Source organism: Capricornis sumatraensis, chromosome 22 (genome assembly GCF_032405125.1).
Source record: "Capricornis sumatraensis isolate serow.1 chromosome 22, serow.2, whole genome shotgun sequence".
In the NCBI taxonomy this organism is placed as follows: Eukaryota; Metazoa; Chordata; class Mammalia; order Artiodactyla; family Bovidae; genus Capricornis; species Capricornis sumatraensis.
This window is the reverse complement of record NC_091090.1, coordinates 17,864,171-17,883,941: the sequence shown is the minus strand read 5'-3', so window position 1 is coordinate 17,883,941 and position 19,771 is coordinate 17,864,171. Positions and strand designations below refer to the sequence as shown.

At 48.1% G+C, this 19,771-nt stretch overlaps 1 long non-coding RNA gene across 2 annotated transcripts in view; it reads right to left on the bottom strand.

The window, feature by feature from the left end:
- Window positions 1-4,370: 4,370 nt before the first annotated feature.
- Window positions 4,371-19,771, bottom strand: part of LOC138069449 (uncharacterized) — a 52,443-nt gene continuing 37,042 nt past the window's right edge. Inside the window, exon 3 of one of the 2 annotated variants that reach the window (XR_011144081.1) lies at window positions 4,371-4,634. This is a non-coding gene — a long non-coding RNA (uncharacterized lncRNA). Of the gene's footprint in view, window positions 4,635-16,571; window positions 17,894-19,771 lie in introns of those variants that run through there. The other variant, XR_011144079.1, reaches the window with a different exon arrangement.

The following is a 19,771-nucleotide window of genomic DNA, read 5'->3' as shown; positions in this document are numbered from 1 at the left end:
CCTGGCTCCTCAGTCCAGGGAGGCAGATCCTTTGTCCTTGCAACTTCCCAGGACAGCAACCAAGATCATGGCCCAGTCTGTTCACCCCAGAGGAGCCACATGGCAAACCTGGCAACCCTGCAGCCCTGTCCCTGCTGCCAGCCACCACTTCCTTCCATCTCTAGGCTGATTCTCCATCTTGGCATTGGCAGCTGCTGTGACGCCCTTGGACTAGAGCCATCTCTGTAACTCTGTGTTTTGCCAGGGTTAATTGACTTTAAAACACAAAGGCTGTGTCTGTGTGCATGTGTGTTTAGGAAGGTTATATCAGAAAAGTGAACACAGCCTTGTCCACAGGGGCCCCCTTGTTGTATGGTGTTTGCATGTGTGTATCTGTCTGTCCGTCCTCAGGCCCTGGGCCTCTGACTCCAGTGCAGGACTCTGCGTTGGTGAAATCTGAAGGGGAAGGCAGGAAGGAAAGACCGGGGCACCAGCAGCTTCATCCCTGGGCCTCCTCTTTCTCCTCCACTGAATAAACATCTTGTTTGTCCACCAGACAGTGGCCCCAGGGCTTGCACTCCTCCTCCTGCCCTCTGCAGGGCTCAGGACCGGCTAGACCTGCACAGGAAGTCTGACTGAGCCATAATCCGGCCTGGAAAGTGCCAAGGAGGAAGGCGCCATGCCAGGCCTGTTGACGGACCCGGCAGTGGGAGGCCAGATGTACCCTCATCACACAAGCTCCGAACGCCTGCCTCCTCTTCCCCGCACCACCCCCACCTCCCCGGCGCCACCCGGAGCACAATGGGGCCATTTCAGAGCAAACCCTCATCCGTGAAATCCTTGCTCCCAGGAGGAGTTCCTAGACCCAGCCAGGAAGGCTCTGGGGCTTCAGAGTGTAAAGTGAAACTCACCTTTGGACGACTCATCTCCTTCTCCGCCGTGGTCTGCCGTGACCAGGTGGAGGGCGGGGGACCCAGCACCCTCACAGCCCAGATCCCCTCCTACCGGAGGCAACTAGCAGAGGCAAGGGCAAAGAGAGAATGAGCTCCTTGTCTCTGGAGACATGCCCTGTCGCTGGGAGGCCGGCGATCTTGCCACTTTGAGCGGCTAGGGTTATAGATGTCAAATTCTTCATCCCTCTGCCTCTGGGGCTGACCAAATTGCAATGAAAACCACTAGTCCTGAGTTCAAAGAGTCCTAGAAAAGTCACCTTCACAGCTTCTCTGCACCGCTAGGTCCCTGGGGACTTCCTCTCCTCCATCTCTCATTTGGACAATATTAATCCCCCGGCAGAGTCTCTAGTTTCCAGGTTTACAAATGAATTGGAGGTGGTTTGTTTGTCGGGACAGAAGACAACTAAGGTCATGAAAGTGAAGGAGGGTGTTTTACAAATACGACTGGAATTGCACCCTATACAGGGTCTCTTCCTGCCCACCCCTTGGCCCTCCTTCACATGGAGGCCCAAACAAGGGCCATGAGACACATCCCTGGAAGAGGTGGGCTCTGGGAGCCAAGGCGGGTGTGTATTGGGGGCTTCTTGGCCTGTCTCCCGTGGGGAGCTTGGACAGCTTGCAGTCAGCCCCCCTTCTCCCTTTCTACCTGGAGCCTCCGCTGTCTCTTGTCCCTGTATGGGCTCCTAGGCCCCCCACATCCTGCTTCCTCAGCAGCCAGACCATGTATCTGGGCTTGTGAGGCTGGAAATGAACAGCATCAAGGGTGTAGGGGTCACTCTTGTCCTGGTCACTATGGAGGATGCCTCCCCAGTGCGACTGCCACACAAAGAGCCTCAGAGTGCACAGTGGAATCCAAGGCCCCTGAGGTCCTGTGAGGTCTGGAGCCTCAGCCCCAACAGCATGGCCCCAAGATCTTCCCCAACTCATCACTGAGTGTGTTTCTACAGTTCTTGGCGTTGGGACCCTGTACTTGTACTTATTGAGATTTGGTCTTGACTGTTTTAAGACTTCTCCCAAATGCATGTGAGTGTATGCATGTGTTTCTGTCTGTGCGGACGCACACTAGAGAAAAAAAAAATGCAGAGTGGGAGAGAAAGGAATAGAGGCAGCAAGACAGTGGCAGGGAGACAGGGGGATGACCCAGCAGAGACTGATGGAAACTAGAAACTGTGCGTCTCCTCTCAGATTCTCTCTCTTCCCTCAGCAGGGCTGTATCTCCCCTTAGACTAGGGCTCCCTGAGGCAGGGCCATGTCTCCCCTCAGACTGGGGCTCCCTGAGGCGGGGCTGTATCTCCCCTCAGACTGGGGCTCCCTGAGGCGGGGCCGTGTCTCCCCTCAGACTGAGGCTCCCTGAGGCAGAGTTGTGTCTCCCCTCAGACTGAGGCTCCCTGAGGCAGGGCTGTGCCTCCCCTCAGACTGGGGCTCCCTGAGGTGGGGCTGTGTCTCCCTCAGACTGGGACTCCCTGAGGTGGAACTGTGTCTCCTCTCAGACTGAGGCTCCCTGAGGTGGAACTGTGTCTCCTCTCAGACTGAGGCTCCCTGAGGTGGAACTGTGTCTCCTCTCAGAATGAGGCTCCCTGAGGCGGGGCTCTGTCTCCTCTCAGACTGGGGCTCCCTGAGGCGGGGCTGTGTCTCCCTCAGACTGAGGCTCCCTGAGGCGGGGCTGTGTCTCCTCTCAGACTGAGGCTCCCTGAGGCAGGGCTGTGTCTCCTCTCAGACTGGGGCTCCCTGAGGCGGGACTGTGTCTCCTCTCAGACTGAGGCTCCCTGAGGCGGGGCTGTGTCTCCCCTCAGACTGGGGCTCCCTGAGGCGGGGCTGTGTCTCCTCTCAGACTGAGGATCCCTGAGGCGGGGCTGTGTCTCCTCTCAGACTGAGGATCCCTGAGGCAAGGCTGTGTCTCCCCTCAGATTGGGGCTCCCTGAGGCGGGGCTGTGTCTCCCTTCAGACTGGGGCTCCCTGAGGCGGGGCTGTGCCTCCTCTCAGACTGGGGCTCCCTGAGGCGGGGCTGTGTCTCCTCTCAGACTGGGGCTCCCTGAGGCAGGGCTGTGTCTCCCTCAGCCTGGGGCTCCCTGAGAAGCTGACCTGCCAGGGAATGAGGAACCACACGTCCTCCCAGTGTGTACACCGTGAGTGTGTGATGAGCCTCCTTTCCCTAAGTCTTCAGAGGCTTCTGTAGACATTCCCTGGGAATTCCCTGTTTCTGGGCTGGAGGTTAGAGAAACCCCAGCCCGGGGGTCCTCATGAACAGAGACAATGCGGATGGACTAGTACGTGCGGGACTCCCCACAGGGCTGCCTGACCCCCGCCGCTGACCCCTGCTCCCCACCCCACCCCTCATTCCTTCACTCTGCCCCTCTGTCTGCTGTGGGCTGAGAGGCTTGGAGTTTGAGATCAGCCACCCAAGGCAGCCCTGACAGAGCAGTCCTACCACTGTTATTTAGTCCCTCAGCCATGTCCAACTCTGTGACCCTGTGGGCTGTAGCCTGCCAGGCTCCTCTGTCCATGGGATTCTCTGTCCAGGGGATCTTCCTGATCCAGGGACTAAACCTACATCTTCTGATTGGCAGGCCAATTCTTTACCCCTGAACCACCCGGAAAGCCCGCAGTCCTAATGGGGGGGCGGTCAGCAAACCCAGCTCACAGGCACCAGTGATGGGCTGAGGGACAGCCTGTCCAGGCTTGGCACAGCCAAACCTCCAGCTTCCTCCCCTCCTGCCTGGCCAGCCTCGTGACCAGGCCTCTCTGCTCATCCCTTGGGCCTGTGTGGATGCAGAAAGGCAGGCCCTTTCTTCCTGTCATGATGCTTCTTTGGAGGAGGAGGATGGATCCAGGAACCAGGAAAGACTTGAAAGAGAAAGACAAGGAGGACAAAAGAAACAAAGGACAAACCGTGACGAAAGTGGTGTGTGGACACGGCAACTATGAAATCAGATGAGGTGGCGATGGGTTTTTAATCATCTGTCTTACCATTTTTGCTCTGTCACTGGACAAACAGAACTCCCACTAGAATTTAATCTTCTTCAAAGCTGGGGTCTTTTTGTTGACCATTGCACCCCATGGATCTAGCTGCCCAGCACATAGTAGGTGCTCAATTAATATTTGTTGACTGAGTGACAGATTCTCAGCTGGTGTGGTTTCATAGAATTTGGCCTCTTGTATTGTGCTTCTTTCTTTTTTTAAAATTATTTTTTATTGAAGGATAATTGCTGTACAGGATTTTGCTGTTGTTTCTTTCAATTTTATTTATCTAATTTATTTGGCTGGGCTGGGTCTTTGTCGCTGCATGGGCTTTTCTCATGTGGCTCCCTAGTTGCGGTGCCCAGGCTTCTCATTGCAGTGGCTTCTCTTGTTGCAGAGAACGGGTTCTAGGGCACTTGGGCTTCAGAAGCTGAAGCACGTGGGCTCAGTAGTTTGGCTTCCGGGCTATAGAACACAGACTCAGTAGTTGTGATGCACCAGCATCTGGGCTCTTTCTGGATCAGGGATCAAACCAGGGAAGCCGCAAGGAAAGCCCCTCTTGTATCCTAAACTCTGAGACAAGAGTTTCCTCTGTTCCCTATCTCCACACACTCACAGCCCAGGCCCATGTGGGGCTGTGTGGGGTGGCCTGGCAGCCAGGAGACCTGGGTTCCCGCATCGACTCTGCTCCTCTCAAGGTGTGTGATCAGGCAAGTGTCTGCCCCAGATCTTGGGTTTTTTCATCTGTGAAATGAGAACGGATTAGTTTAGTAGTGGGGAAGCCAGTGTGGGTTTCATCATAACTCGGTCCCCAGGGAGGCCACAGTGAGGGCTTCTAGTGATGTTGAGTTGGGACTGAATGTGGGCACTTGTGGGAGATGCAGCTTCTCCAGCATCAAGCCCAGTTCCTGCTCAGAAAACCCTGCATGCGTGCATGCTCAGTAGCTTCAGTCATGTCTGACTTTGCGGCTATGGACTGTAGCCCCTCCAGGCTCCTCTGTTCATGGGGTATCCCAGGTAAGAATACTGGAGTGGGCTGCCATGCCCTCCTCCAGGGGATCTTCCTGACCTAGGGATTGGACCTATGTCTCCTGTAGCTGCTGCATTGCAGGTGGATTCTTTACTTCTGAGCCGCTGGGGAAGCCCCAGGAAACCCTGGAAAGGCCTATTTGAGTCAAAATTACGTACCCTGAAATTTGATGAGCCTCTCAGTGGAGGAGGAAATCTAGGAAGGGTCCTGGCAGCTCTGAGGAGTTGGGGTGAGTAGGGCAGAAGGAAGCAGAGCCCCTCCTCACCTCTGCAGCCCTCAAGTGCCAACCTGCCAGCTGAGCATCACACGGGCGCCACTGCCCCCTTGTGGTCACACCCACAGCACAGCTGAGGAGTTCGTCCCTGGAGATGCTCTAAGTACCAGGGGATGAAGACCTCCGGAAAACCAAATTCTCTCCGGCTGGTGTCAAGCCTGGGGAACTTAGGGTATCTGTGCCTCTGGCTTCCCTTCCTCCTTCAGGCCCAGCCTCCCAGAACAGAAAACACTAGAAACCAAAGCCACATGGTGTGGTGTACCCAGTCGGAGCTGGGAGATGAGACAGGGGTATTTAAGCTGCCTCCGACATACTGTGTGTTCTGGGGAAGTCAGATAACCTCTACGAGCCTCCACATCCTCGTTTATAAAAGGAGAATAACAATTTCTGTCCTGCCAGCCTCAGTTGTGAGGGCTTGTGAAACACCCTTTGCATAAACCCCTGTGCAGGTACAAAAGGTTCAAGAGACATCCGTGAAAAGGAAAGCCTGAAGGAGGTTCTCAACCAGGGGTCCCCAGGGGCAGGCCCCCAGGACGCTCCATCCTTTTGCCTTTAAGAAACTCATCTCATCTGCAGAGCCCCCCGGGAGCCACAGAGTGTCCCTCCAGCCCTCTCCTGGGAGCCTCACCCGGACCCCGGAGTGAAACACCATCATGGGACCTCAGTACCCTCACGTTTGCTGGACAATCGATGCCCAGGAACCTTGGTGCTTACCCTTCCCAGCCCCGAGGTACACAGAACAATAACCGCCTTTTCTCCAGTTTCCAGTGCCATGTTCTTCACTCTGTCTGACATCTCATCACGAACGTTCATATTTCTAGCAATAGACTCTCTCACGGCTATTTAGGCTTTCTTTTTTAAAATCACGTTCCTTCAAACTCTTCAAGCCTCGATCCATTCACTGTCCTATTCTGAAGCCACATCCACATTTTTGGGCACTTGTTCCAGCAGCACCCCAGAAGTGAGGAAAGAGACACAATGAGGTTCTCCCTCAGCCCTCAACCCCGCTCACACCTGCTCTGATTCTTGGCCTCCAAAACTGTGAGACAATACATTTCTGTTGTTTTAAGCCAGCGGTTCATAGTTGCTGTGTAACAGAAACCCTAGCAGGACTTCCCTGGCATTCCAGTGGTTAAGACTCTGCGCTCCCAGTGCAGGGGGCACAGGTTTGATCCCTGGTGAAGGAACTAAGATCCCACATGCTGCACGGTATAGCCAATTTTTTTTTTTTTTAACTAAAAAATAAAAAGATGCAAAAGCCCTCGCAAATGAACACACACCATTTCATTCTCTCCCTGGTTCTGCTCCAGCCCCAGAATGCCCCTCCTTGAAGGCTCCATCCCCACCCTCCTCTCCTTGCTCTCCAGTTGCCCCATCCACTCCCCTGACTGTCATCCCGGCATCTCTGCAGTGGTCCTAAATAGATTCACAGTCCCCACGAAGCTCCACGAGTCAGGTCCCGATTGGCCTCTTGGCAATAATTGTCTCGTTGTTAACATTTCCTGCCCTTATCATGTGCCAGGCTTGGGGTTAGATTTTTCACTGGCACTCTCTCCCTGAATCTTTCTTAGAGGAGAATGCCAACATTATTCAAGTTCCCCAGGGGAGACTGAGGCAAGACTGTCTTTTTGATCACAGCCATTCTAACAGGTGTGAGGTGATATCTCACGGTGGTTTTGATTTGCATTTCCCTTATGATTAGTGATGCTGAGCACGTTTCCATGTATCTGTTGGCCACCTGTCTTCTTTGGAATCATGTCTATTCCAATTATCTGCTCATTTTTAATTGATTATTGCTTTTTTTTTTTTTTGCTAGAGCTATATGAGTTCCTTATGTATTTTTGGATATTAACACTTTATAAGATAAAACATTTGCAAGTATCTTCTTCCATTCAGTAGGATGCCTTTCATTTTTATTAATGGTTTCCTTTGCTGTACAGCTTTTTATTTTTAACATTTTAACTTAATTAAATTCATTTTTTTCCCACTGCACAGCATGCAGCACCTTAATTCCCTGACCAAAGATAGAACCTGTGTCCCCTGCAGTTGAGAGCACAGAATCATAATGATTGGACTGCCAGAGAATTCCCATGGAAGCTCTTTAGTTTGATACAGTCTCACTTGTTTATTTTTGCTTTTCTTGCTTTAGCTTTTGGTGTCAAATCCAAAAAATCATTATATCAATGTCAAGGAGCTTACCACCTATAGTTTTTGTGAAGTCTTATCTGAAGGCCACGGGCTTTCCAGGTGACTCAGTGGTAGAGAACCTGCCTGCAAAGCAGGAGATTCGGGTTCAGTCCTCGGGTCAGGAAGATCCCCTGGAGAAGGCAGTGACAACCCACTCCAGTATTCTTGGTGGAGAATCCCTTGGACAGAGTAGCCTGGCAGGCTGCAGTCCATGTGGTCGCAAAAAGTCAGACACTACTTGACTAAACAACAGCAAATCCCAAGGCCACAGATTCAAGACGATGCACCACGGCCACAGAAGTGGAGCCCAGAAACAAGGTCACCTCTGGAACTGACTGAGCCCCTTTGTAACCTTTGCCAATCCCTACCCAACATCACCAGCAGGCCTCCTGACCCCATCTCAAGCAAAAATGCCCTTCCCAGTGCTCACCCCATAGCTCCCTAACCAATCACCTAATGCCAACCTTCCAGCAGAAATTTTCTCTATCTTGAAGTGAAGTTGCTCAGTTGTGTCTGACTCTTTGCGACCCCATGGACTGTTGCCTACCAGGCTCCTCAGTCCATGGGATTTTCCAGGCAAGAGTACTGGAGTGGGTTGCCATTTCCTTCTCCAGGGGAATCTTCCCGACCCAGGGATCGAACCTGGATCTCCCGCATTGTAGGGAGACACTTTACTGTCTGAGCTACCAGGGAAGGTCTTGAGGTCTCTGTCTTGAGGTCATAAAAATTGGCTACTAAACCATGAAAAGTGTCAGCTCTCCCTTGAGTCAGCTGTCTATTCTAACAGTGCCTCACGATTATCACTGCTCCTTGCCCTTAGTAAACTCACTACTTTCTGAGATATTCTGTGTCTGGAAATTCTTTGCCAACCCACGTTCAGACTGCCATGACAGTTTTCTTGTAGGAGCTTTACGGTTTCAGGTCTGACCGTTCCAGTCTATAATCCGGAGGATCCTCCCTCCTCCCAGTTTTCTCCCTTCCTCTACCTTTGTGACACCTTCCTGGTCACACTGGAACGAGTCACCCTCTCCTGTGAGAATCTGCCTGGGGTCCTGTGTAAGCTCAGCATGCCTCCCCCACCCCAATTCTCTGACCATTCATATCCTGCTGAATGGTATGTCCAACCAATGTTACTTCATGACCATTCTACTGAAGATGCGCTGGCAGATAGAAATACATCCTGAAGGGCATAATATGTACCCAGGACCTGAAATGCTAGGTGGTTTATGATATATGCCAGGTCATAAGGACTTGGGAATTCAGAAAAGGAAAGATAAATACTCTGAGAGATAATCAGACAAAGTTTCCTTCAAGAGAAAAATGCCAGGCATAGCCCAAAAAGATTTCATGAAATTAAAGAGAATGATTGTGTGTGTGTGTGTGTGTGTGTGTGTGTGTGTGTTAGAGGTGGGTGGGCAGAGGCATCTAGGAACACCACTTTGGGGTCATGAAGAGAGCTTAGTGAACTCCTTGGTGATTAGTAATGTTTCTTTCTTTACCTGTGTAATAGTTAGCTGGCTTAGTAAATAATTCTTGTTTTGTTATTCAGATAAAAGAGACTATACTGTCTCAGAGTTTAAGAAACTCAGGGAGAAAAAAATGCCAGGCATAAATACAGAAGATTTTGTGAAATTAAAGAGAAAGGTAATATAGTTCAGTTCAGTTCAGTTCATTCGCTCAGTCGTGTCCGACTCTTTGCAACCCCATGAACCACAGCACGCCTGGCCTTCCTGTCCATCACCAACTCCTGGAGTTTACCTAAACTCATGTCCATTGAGTTGCTGATGCCATCTAACCATCTCATCCTCTGTCGTCCCCTTCTCCTCCTGCCTTCAATCTTTCCCAACATCAGGGTCTTTTCAAATGAGTCAGCTCTTCGCATCAGGTGGCCAAAATATGAGAGTTTCAGCTTCAACATCAGTCCTTCCAATGAACACCCGGGACTGATTTCCTTTAAGATGGACTGGTTGGATCTCCTTGCAGTCCAAGGAACTCTCAAGAGTCTTCTCCAACACCACATTTCAAAAGCATCAATTCTTCTGTGCTCAGCTTTCTTTATAGTCCAACTCTCACATCCATACATGACTCCTGGAAAAACCATATAAGTAATCGCTAATTGACTCTGAAAGGAAAAATGGTCAAAAGAGTTTCAGGAATGAGAATCTAGCCCCAGGATAGTCAGTTTTGCTGCAGGAAGTAAAAGAGTGAAAGGTAAAGACCCTAATGTGTCTTCTTTGTCTTTGTACCACCAATACCCAGAACAGCAGTAGGCACTTGAGAAGTGAGCGTTTGACTCTCTGTATTTGTTCTTGAGTTATCAAAAAAGTTGAATGGAAAATTATTGATTTCATTTTGGAACCCAGAAATATGTACACCCAAGCTGACTGGAAGAAGAGCCATATGACTACTGGCAATAGTGATAAATTACAGGCTAAACTTCCACAAAGATGTACCCTCTTGAATGCCAAAACATCCTTACAAAGATTGTGCTAGTGCTTCCCTGCCAGTGTCTCCCCTTCTCCCCAAGGTCTCAGCTAGCAGGACTCCCACTGAAGCTTCCGAGATAGGCCATTTCCAAGCTGTTCCTCATGATGCAATGGAGGTCTGCAAACTCATTAAAATGCAAAACGGACAGCAGTACTCTCTATCATTTAAGTGTTTAGGGTTCTGTCTAAGATGACTTCCCTTCCAAGCTCTAAAACAGGTGTTTTAAACTTGGGATCCAAGTTGGGGCTTCAGGGGATGCATAAATCCTTTGAAATTGTTTGACAAAGGGTGTAAGTACATGCATACGTGTGTCTTTTCTGAAGAGGGGCTCCATATCGTTTGACCAGATTTTCAGCAAGATCTGTGACTCCAGAAAGATTACAACACCCATTCTCTGGGGTGACATAGGCCAAGGTGACCTCTCTATGGGTTTTTAATTTAATTTATTGATTTATTATTTTCGGCTGCACTGGGTCCTTGTTACTGCGAGCAGGCTTTCTCTAGTTGTGGCGAGCTGGGGCTGCTCTTCGTTGCAGTGCGGAGGCTTCTCGTTGCCGTGGCTTCTCCTGCTGCTGAGGAGCACAGGCCCCAGGGTGAGAGGGCTCAGTAGCTGAGGTGCCTGGGCTTAGCTGCTCTGTGGCACGTGGAATCTTCCCGGACCAGGGATTGAACTCACGTTGCCTGCATTGGCAGGCAGAGGCTTAGCCACTAGACCACCAGGGTAGTCTCTAAGATGATCTTAAAAGGAGGACAGGGACTTGTCTAAATAAATGAGACAGAGAAAAAAGATGCTATTGAACTGCTCAGCATAAAGATTTGATCCCACTCCCTCTTCTCCAACTCTCTGCTCTTGACTCTCCCACCCCACCCCCTCCTTTCCACCACCCACGGTGAAGAGTAAAGAGGGGGTCAAACTTCCAGGTTTATAGAAGAAAGGAAGAATTCTATAGCAGTGGGGGCCGGGGGTGGGTGGGGGGAGGGGATAGATTAACCGGAATTAGCTTGAGGCAAAGGAATCAGGCTATTCAAGATAACAACAATTTTTTTTTTTTTTCCCCAATCCCCTTATTTGTCTCCAGATCAGGTGCCTGAGCTCTGCACAGGAAGTTGATAAATGATTTAGTTATGCTTTCCGCTTGGGGAAAGCGCCTGCTTTATCTCTGTGATTGCTTCTTTATTTGGCAACTCACAAACTTATCTGTTTTCCCTAATAAAATTGCCTGGCCCCTCTCCATAATGTCAGCAGGGCTCTCTGCTTTTCTCTGGACTTTAACATTGTTTAAACTTCAAACTAATTGGACTTTCACTTTGCTTAATTTTCCCATGCTAGACCTAGCCATTGGTGGTTTGGGTTTTAATTGTTTTGCTCCTTCACGAAGTTTCACATGTGAGGCTCCCAAGGATATCTGTATTGCACCTTTTCCCCCTACCCTTTCTTTCCTTGTGTAAACATCTGTCTTCCTCCCATCCTGGGACAGACACAGCTCTGGATGAGGCAGGATTTACAGAGGTAAATAAGGCTCAGGCTGTGTCCTCAGGGAGCAGCTTTGCACTTCCTTAGTGAGAGTCGCCAGTGAGGATCATGCCGGACAAGGGTGCCCAGGCTAGGAGCCAGCGGGGCTGAACTCCATCTGCCACTCTGCTTTGCCAAGCCATGTACCCTGGAGCAGAGCTTGTCGACCACAGGGAGGAAATGCAAAAGCGTACCATATGGGCCAGAAGCAGCCCTTCCCCTAGTGTATAGTTGCTGCTTGCTGGCATGAAGTATATTACCGTCCTGGACACCTACTTAGAAGTCTAGAAACTCAGATTTGGTCTTTCTCTCTGAATTTCAAATTCTTCACCTGTATAATGAGCGTGTTGGACTCAAGGATCTGTGAGGGCCTTTTTGCTTTGAGCACTAATACTAGTAGTTGTCAAATTTAACTAAAGTGGCTCCATCCATCCATCCACCCATCTATCCACTCCATCTATTTTAAGAATATGAGCATCCAGGGGGAGGGATGGGGTTAAGGCATTGTAGGACAGAGATGTGACCTGGTGAGACCTTTTCCACAGAGTGTACCCTCTTGATCTCGAGGGTACACTTCGCCTGCCTTTGACGATGATCCTTTCCCTCCCACTGGCAGCCAAGGTATTTATTAATCCATGTCCCACTCCAGTGAGCAACCATCATGTCATTATAGATGCAATCAATACGGTCAGCACCTGCAGTCAGCCACGCAGCGTGGAGAGGCTGGAGTGTGCGTGGGTTGATCCACTCGCTGTATTGACATAAAATACTACTGCAGCCATGAAAGCTAATGAACTTCTCTATCCCAGCCCCTGACCCTATAAGGGGTGGTGGGTGGTTTTACAATCAGAGAACCAGCAGCCTGAATGAGAGACAACGAACAATGATAAGTATTGAATCAAATTGACTTTGGGTGCCTGGAGAGGGCATAGAGCCACAGCCGAGCAGGAGGGTGCAGGTGGGAAGCAGAGACGTGAAGTGAGAGACTTCTCATAGGGGAGGGGTCATTCTTCTGGAGGCCCCATCCTGGATAATAAAGCAGGCTGGCCAGGGGGGTTCTGCTCTGTTGGAACCCCTTGCTTCCATCTGACTCATTAATTTTGTCTTTTAAACCCAGCCCTCTGCTGAAGAGGATTTGCAATGGCTAGCGATAGAAGTACTGTTAGTCAATCAGTTATGTTCCACATTTTACGATCCCGTGGACTATAGCCCACCAGGCTCCTCTGTCCATGTAAGAATACTGGAGTGGGTTGCCATTCCCTTCTCCAGGGGATCTTCCTGATTCAAGGAATGAATCTCGGTCTCCCATATTGCAGGCAGACTCTTTACCATCTGAGTCACCAGGGAATAAACTTAAAATGAACCAGAAAGCTGTAAAGCCCCACAGCAGGGAGTCCTCATTCATTCAATGTTCTGCTCGCTGAAATTAACAATTCTCTACATCACACCCAGCTGTGTGCTGGATACGCAGGGTGTTTTTGTTGGTTGGTTGTGTTTTATTTTTATTTATTTTTCCTTGCACTGGGTCTGTTGCTGTGTGCAGGCTTTCTCTAGTCTTGTGTGTGCTTCTCACTTCAGTGGCTTCCCTTGTTGGAGAACACAGGCTCTAGAGCACGTGGCCTCAGTAGTGGTGATGCAGGGGCTTAACAGCCCTGCGCCATGTGGGATCTTCCTGGACCAGGACCAGGGCCTGGACCTATGTCCCCTGCACTGGCAGACAGACTCTTAGCCACTGGACCCCCAGCAAAGTCCTGGATATTCGGTTTGATCCATGTAGGAGTTTACAAGGTGACTGAGGTTCAAGATGTATATTGAGAAATTGAGTCCCAGACATCAGATGTGGGGACACAGAATGGGCTAAGAGAGAAAACAAGCCCTGGTGACTCAGACAGTAAAGAATCCACTTGCAATGCAGGAGACCAGGGTTCAGTCCCTGGGTCAGGAAGAGCTACCACAGACGGGGATGGCTACCCACTCCAGTATTCTTGCCTGGAGAATTCCAAGGACAGAGAAGCCTGGCGGGTTACAGAGCATGGGATTGCAAAGAGTTGGATACGACTGAGGGATTAACACATAGCAACATAGTGACAAGAGAGAAAAGATCCAGGTTTTAGTTCTCATTCCATTGTTTCTGACTTAGGCAACCTCAGGGCCTCAATTTTCTCAGCTGTAAAATGGGTAGCTGGGCTAGGTCAGTGGTTTCCAGGGAACTTGTTAAAGCTGCAGATGCCTGAGATCCACAGAGATTCTGCTTTCAAATATCTGCAGAGGAGGCCAGAGTCTGTACTTTAAATGCTGTTGGACCTCTGTCCTGGGGGTTTCTGATGTTGGGGTCTCTGGACATATTTTTTTAAAAACTCTAGGCCAAATATCTGAACTTTTAAAAATTTTCTTTTTTTCTGCCTGTGTCTTGAAGCTTGTGGGATGTTAGTTCCCCAAACAGGGATTAAACCCAGGCCCTCAGCGGTGAAAACATGGAGTTCTAACCACTGGACCACCAGAGAAATCTTCTGATATTTTAAATAACAGTTATTCTCTAGGTGGAAATATTTCATAGTCCAATGGCAGGCAGAGGGTAATCAGCTTGAAAAATAAAGGAGCCAAAGAAGACCGTAGGAGGGTGACTTTGGTGTGTGTGGGATCCTAAGAGATGCTTAGGCTCAAATCACTCCTTTCAAGATGTGTGAGGCTTGGCTCTTGCTGTGGTTCTGTCTTCCTCCCATGCCCAAGGGGAGAAGCGGTGCTTTTAAAGCTACTGATGCCACCTTGGAGGGACTTCTCCGGTGGCTCAGTGGGTTAAGAATCTGCCTGCGATGCAGGAGATGTAGATTCAATCCCCAGGTCCCCTGGAGGAGGGCCTGACAATCCACTCCAGTATTCTTGCCTAGAGAATCCCGTGGACAGAGGAGCCTGGCAGGCTACAGTCCATAGTGTTGCAAAGAGCTGGACATGACTGAAGTGACTGAGTATGAACTCACGCCAACTTGGAGGGCAGGTACAGAGACAACAGTGGACAGAAGTATGGGGTTACTATTTGGATTCACCAGTAGAGTCATCTTTTACTGTTAGGATGGGACCAGTTTTGTTTGTTTGTTTTGGAAAAGTATTTAAGCATATTATATTTTCATAACATTTTAAAACATTTAGTGAGTACTCAAACTTAAAACTAAACTAGTACTCAAACTAAAACTAAAACAGATACGTAGCAGGATAATACTTAAGAGGTGATCTTTAGTTGGATAAATAGAGTTTGTTTTTTTTCCCCAGCCACAAAACTCAGGGTTGACTTGCTTGGTTAGGTGAAGGCAGAAAAGAAAAAAGTTTTCAGGATGGAAAGCACAAGTCCAGTCTTCAGAGTAAATGCATAGTCCATTTTGAAGCATAGGAAATGTTCGTCAAATTCCATTCCAGTGACTCAAGCTGGAATTCCAAGTGCAGCCCCTGGATTGTCCTGGGCATGACACGGAAGGCAAGTGTGTGATCACTCGAGGCTGTGCATGTGGGAACATGGATGCCACTCATTGCACAGCAGTGGGAACCTGAGTGGTAGCTGAACGCCAGACGGAGTGTATGATTTTATGCCAAGAAACTAAGGATCTAGAAGATGGACACCTGGGAACTCCTTGAAGGATCCTTATTCTTGGTGACAGTCTAGGAAATCCTCTCCTAGTCTGGAATCTGACAAAGAAAACAGGTGCAGACCCCTGTGGTGACTGGCTACAGGTTAGAGGGTGGTTCACTCGCCCAGAGTGGTGGCATCCTCTTATTAGCAAGATCCTGTTGGCACTCCTGGGACAGCATCACCTGTCATCCATCATGATTTAAGGAGTGAGGCTTCTAGAACTGGGTTGGGGCTGATGGCCAGTCACAAGCTCCCTTCTGGATCCAGATCTTAATGAAAGAAGGAATCACTGAGAAAGCAAATCATGATTTGGAAGACATGGGCTGGCTTTGTGGGCAGGGAAGTTGTGCAGTTGCACAGAAACTGACGTTCAGAGAGGCCCCAGGCTTGGTTTAAAGTGCTGCTGTTTCCATCTCGAAATTCTTTAATCCTTTCCTCTTTAAACTTGTGTTTTGGCTTCATGAGCACAGAATCCCACTGGAACGATGATGCCTGGGGGTTGAGTGAGACAAGACGTGAAGCAAGTATGAGGTAAGCCGTAGGGCGGCTGACAGCCTAGAGAGGCCACGCTTCCCATGAGAACCAGAGCTTGCTTCGGACACAGAAAGACGGCAACGATGTCCTGAGAACCACGAATGACCAAGGAACTCCCTCAAACTCTATTCACTCATGCTTCATGCTAACCCCTGTATTTCCAATCACTTGCACTGCCATAGAATGAAGGAGAAGAGAGGGCAACTCAGTAGCTTTTTTTCCCTCAGCACTTTCTTACTTATTTGTAAGTCAAAGGCAGAGAGTGTTGGTAGAATGTGGATGAATCAAGAAGCAAACCATTTAGGGACTTCCCTGGTGGCCCAGTGGTTAAGACCCTTCGCTCCCAATGAGGGGACCTGGGTTAGATCCCTGTCAAGGAACTAGATCCCGCATGCCATAACTAAGAGCCCACATATCATCCTACTGCAAGGCATGGCATGCTCAGTCATGTCAGACTCTTTGCAACCCCATGGACTGTAGCCTGCCAGGCTCCTCTCTGTCCATGGACTTCTCCAGGCAAGAATACTGGAGTGGGTTGCCATTTCCTTCTCCAGGGAATCTTCCTGACTCAGGAATTGAACCCGTGTCTTTTGCGTCTCCTTCATTGGCAGGCGGATTCTTTACCACTGGACCACCTGGGAATCCCCAAGAGCCCGCATGTCACAATTAAAAAAACAAAAAACCCTGCATGCTGCAAGGAAGATCTCAAGTACCACAACTAAGACCTGGCGCAGGCAAATAAATTTTAAAAAAGGAAAAAGAAGCAAGCAGTTTAAAGTATGTGGTTAGTTTTGCGGGGTCATTTCCACTGTTCTGCTATGAACTATATACACATACATTCAGGAGCTACAAAATGAGAGTTGTGTAATTTTTGTGATTCTGCATAAGAGATAAGTGTTCCTATATTTGCTTTTAAAACTGCCATTGGATAATGTAAAGATGAATGGTTAAATTTATGGTAATAGTGAACATTTTTAATTTTTCTTTGCTTAGATTGACATTAAAACACAAGTAAAAGACACCATGCCAAGTCAAGAGACCCAGAAGAAAGGAAAGAGGTATATATTTTAGTACTTTCAAGGACATTTTTTCCTGCTTTTTGACCAAAGGAGCTGTATTTTCATTTTGCACTGAATCCCGCAAGTTATGTAATTGGCTCTGGGTAGATGACACCTCCAGTTCTGGAAGGTGTGCCAGAAGAGCAGCTGGGCTCAGAGGACCTCTCTGTAGTAAGATTTGATGAGTGTGTCTTCCTGGAGTTATGGTCACTAATGTTTGAAGCACTGGTGTCTCAGTTCTGCTTATATTCATTTCTGTCCTCAGCTGGCAGTTGCCTCTTCTCCCCAACAAGAGCTCTTTCTGCAGCATCAGTGGTGTACCTGCTGTCACAGACCTTCTGATCAAAAGAGGAGCAAATCTGGTTTTATTACATCTTGTTCCCCTGACCCACCTCCATAATTCATGTTCTTAGACTCTGCCTATAAGCTCTCACTTCCTCTGTAACCAAGGGTCCTCACTCTCCATCCCCCCATTCATCCTCCTGCAGAGCCAGGCCTCTCTGCCTGTCCGAGTCGTTGAGGACTTGGGTTTCCACTGCAAGGCTGTGCATCCATCTTCAAGGTGCACTTTGATGGGACGCTGTGTCCAGAGGTCAGTGTCCAACTTCTTGGCGCTTCCCGCGTAGGCCTGGCTGACACCTCATCACTCAGTTTGGACTGGAAGTGGACTCTGCATTTGCTGGCCATTCTTCATACCGTGTGAGGCATAGCTGTTGTCTGTCCTCTCTGAATTTTTACCGTCACGCCTTGGTCCTCACTCCAGGACGATTATTTAAAACGAGAGTTTCGTCTGCTTTGTGCACTAGAGATTCTTCTTAGAGCTTCCTGAGATTTGTGATAGTATTTGATTCAATTACTGAGCTCAGTACTTCATACATTCCCATCTTCTCCTGCTCAAGCAATAACAGTTCCCCAGCCTGCTCAAGCCTGGAAGTCTTTTTCTCTAGGACATAATTGGGAACAGGCACCATCTTCACTTTATTTAAATTATCTTCATTAGAGAGTCTTCCCTGCCTCTGGAGGTTCTGTAAAATTAGTAGTCAGAATGTGTGACCTTTCCAGAGAGTTCCAGCTTTCCAATGAATTCATCACAGTCCGCTCTTTCTCACTTCCCAAAACAGCAAGTACGTTTCCTGTGTATATGAATTATTTCTTCAAGTCGTCTCATTGTATCTTTAAGGACAGATACTTCCCTAGGAAAGTGTTGTTTTTCTTTTTGAGAGGGGGAGGTCCGATTTCTCTAAATGATAGTCGTTTCTGTTTTTAACTGGATAATTTTTATTTTGGAAACTTCACACCTACGGAAAAATTGAGAGATCAGTGTACTGAACATTCTATGTACTCCTCCGCAAGAAACACTAATTGTTAACATTTTGCCACCTTTTCCTTTTCTTTGTGTGTGATATATACTTTTTTGGCTCAATAATTTGGAAGCAAATTACAGATGTGACATACCTTCCCTAAATATTTCAGCATCTATCTCCTGTAAATAAACGTATTTTCTGACATTAACTATAATACCATGCTCACATCTCATAAAATTAACAAGTCCAAAATTTAAAATAGCACTTAACATTAAGCTCTCCTTATTTCACCCCAAAATGAATCTGATAACTTAAAATCATTTCATTCTACCAAGATCATTTGAAACCACTGTGCAATCTGTTATTCAATTGCTTGACACCTACACTTCATGGGAACGAGTGTTCCTCCCAAAAGAAACTGTCAAACACACCACTCCCAAGCAGGCAGTAAAAATTCTATGTTCCCAGGGCACATTACAAAAATCCAGCTTGGGACTTTCTTGGTGGTCCGGTGGTTGGGAATTTGCCTGTCACTGGGGGGACTTGGGTTCATTCCAAGTCCGGGAAAATCCCACATGCCACATAGTAACTAGGCTCATGTGCCACAACTACTGAGCTTGTGCTCTAGAGCTGGCCAGCCGCAACTGCTGAGCCCACCTGCCTAGAGCCTGCGCTCTGCACCCAGAGAGACCACCGCAGTGAGGAGCCCACACACTGCAACTAGAGAGGAGCCCCTAGTCGCTGCAGCTAGAGAAAAGCCAGTGCAAGGACATGAAGACCCAGTATAGCCAATAAAAAATATCTTTTAAAAAAACTATTAAAAAAATCCAACTTGGCCAGAGTTCCTCAAGCACAGTGGCCAGTAGCATCTTGCCATAGCAACTTAGGAATTCTTCACTGCTGTCAGACATCGGCTGCTCTTCCGAATTTATTTCTTGATCGTATTCTAAAGCACCAATGCTTCCACACTCAAGTCTGGGAAATTCAACACATGTGCGTCCTTTTTGGGCATTTCTATTCCAACCAGAGACTCAGTTTCTCTCTCAGATGATGTTCCTCATGTAATTTCTCTCTTTTTTTTCATTTTGAGTATCATTTGGGTTGAGCCTCTAGCAGTTTCTTCAAGAGGAGTTCATAAGAATAATCTTCTCCAAATTCTGCAAGTCCAAAAAGGTTTGATTTTCTGTTTTTCAAATAGAAAAGTGAAGTGAAAGTTGCTCAGTGGTGTCTGACTCTTTGCAACACCATGGACTATACAGTCCATGGAATTCTCCAGGCCAGAATACTGGAGTCGGTAGCCTTTCCCTTCTCCAGTGGATCTTCCCTACCCAGGAATCGAACCAGGGTCTTCTGCATTGCAGGTGGATTCTTTACCAACTGAGCTATCAGGGAAGCCCTTTAAAATAGAAAGCTAGGTATAGCAATTTTAGATCACACATTCTATCCTTTTGAGGAGTTTTAGGATTTGTTCCACTGTCTCCCAGCACTGACTGTTGGTTTAAAGAAGTCTGAAGTCAGTATGGCTTATTTTGGTCTTTTTTGCGGAACTGCCTCAAATAATCTTTTTCTATGAAGTCCAGCAATTTTGCTAGGCCATGTCTTAGTGGTGAGAATCCTTATTAACTTTTCCTGGAATCAGCTGCCCCCTTTTAATAGCTAGATTCAAACTGTCTTTGATTTCTGAAGTTTTGATGAACTGCATCTTAAAATATTTGTTCAATTAATTGTTCAATTTGCTCAAAATTAAACATTTGTTCAATTTCCTTGGCTTTTCTTGTCTTTTGTTTTGGGGTAGTATTCTTGTATTTTTTAATCGAGGTATTATGTACAAGAAACCACCCAGATTTAAGTATATGATTTGATGGATAAGTT